Consider the following 1,551-nt stretch of genomic DNA (forward strand, 5'->3'; position numbering starts at 1 on the left):
GCTATTTGTTGCCTGGATACCTTGGTTTTATTCATTTATTTATTGTATTTTTGTTTTATAGGTTATGTGTTGATGTGTTTCCAGGATTTGTTTCAAGATTTGGAGCTCCTTTGAGCAGTTATTGTAGTGCTGGCTTGGTAGTGGCAAATTGTCTCAGCATTTGTTTGTCTGAAAAAGTCTGTTATCCTTCCTTTATGAACTTTCGTTTTGCTGGATATAAAATTCATGGCTAATAATTTTTATAAGGAGGCTGCAGTTAGGTATGCATGCTCATTTGAGGTGTTCTTCCATTATTGAAGATTACTAAAATCACATGGGTTGAAAAGCATTTGGGTTATTTACTTAATTGATTAGTATGCATTTATTTTTCTATTTATTTGATACCATGTATAAACAGTATATAAACACAGGTATGGACATATACATATATGTGATACAACATAGAACATATACATGTGCACATAAAGGTAGAGGGATGACAGAAATACTTTAGATTTTTGAGTTTAAAACTTTATGCATGAAACCCATAAAACTCACTTTAAAAAGTTTTAAAGAAAGTTTTAGAGAAAGTTTTAGAGAAAGTAGGTAGTAAATTTACATCTCAAAGAAGAGAGAGAAAGAGAGAAGGAATTTGGGTGTGTTCAAGGAGATTAAAAATAGATGCCAAGGTAACATAAAAATGATAGAAATTCATAAGAGGATTTCATTAGGAGACCAATTTTATTCACATAGATAGCTTTTATTTTGGTCTCTGTTTTCCAACTGTACTCCAGGAAACACACTACACAGGCTCCCTTCCTAAGTGCTCGTGGGCCACTGCACATGCAGAGAGCCCACTTTAAGGGAAGAATCAGGGGAGAAGAGATGCAGACCCCAGAATTATTCCATCATACAAACACCTAAGTCACAGGTCAAACCACACACCTGAAATCTCATCACCTGTTTGGCCCTGTTTTAAGTGTACTTTACTTTCTTTAATTTCTGCTCTAAAGCTTTTAAATAAACTTTCACTCTTGTTGTAAAACTGGCCCCAGTCTCTTCTTCTGCCTTATGACCCTTAGTTGAGTTCTTTCTTCTGAAGAAGCAAGAATTGAGGCTGCTGCAGACTTGTACAGATTTGCTGCCATTAATATACTTTAGTGCCATTCTACATGATAGAATATGTGTATATTCTTATATTTATACATATATATATACACAACATATATGTATTCATAGAGGCCTTGAATCTACACTCTTGCTGAACTTTGTGTAAACAATTCAGGTATAAGACTAAAGCTTATTTTGCAATTACGTTGGTCCCATATGATTTCCATTTCATAATAAAGGGAAACAGGAGGGGAAAATTGTTTTGCAGAAGAAAACAACAGCACAACACTTATTAAATTTTAGGTGTGTTCGAACTCTTCGTGCGCTCTCTTGTTCCTCGGGCGCTCTCCTCGCTGGCCTTCTGGCTTTCCCATGCCCTGCTCTGAAGAGACACCCGCCATTTCACCCTGTAAGCGGCCCTGGCCTGCAGAGGAGGGCGGCATGCAGCTCCGCTTTGCCCGG

Source organism: Mandrillus leucophaeus, unplaced genomic scaffold (assembly GCF_000951045.1).
Source record: "Mandrillus leucophaeus isolate KB7577 unplaced genomic scaffold, Mleu.le_1.0 Scaffold1277, whole genome shotgun sequence".
Taxonomy (NCBI): Eukaryota; Metazoa; Chordata; class Mammalia; order Primates; family Cercopithecidae; genus Mandrillus; species Mandrillus leucophaeus.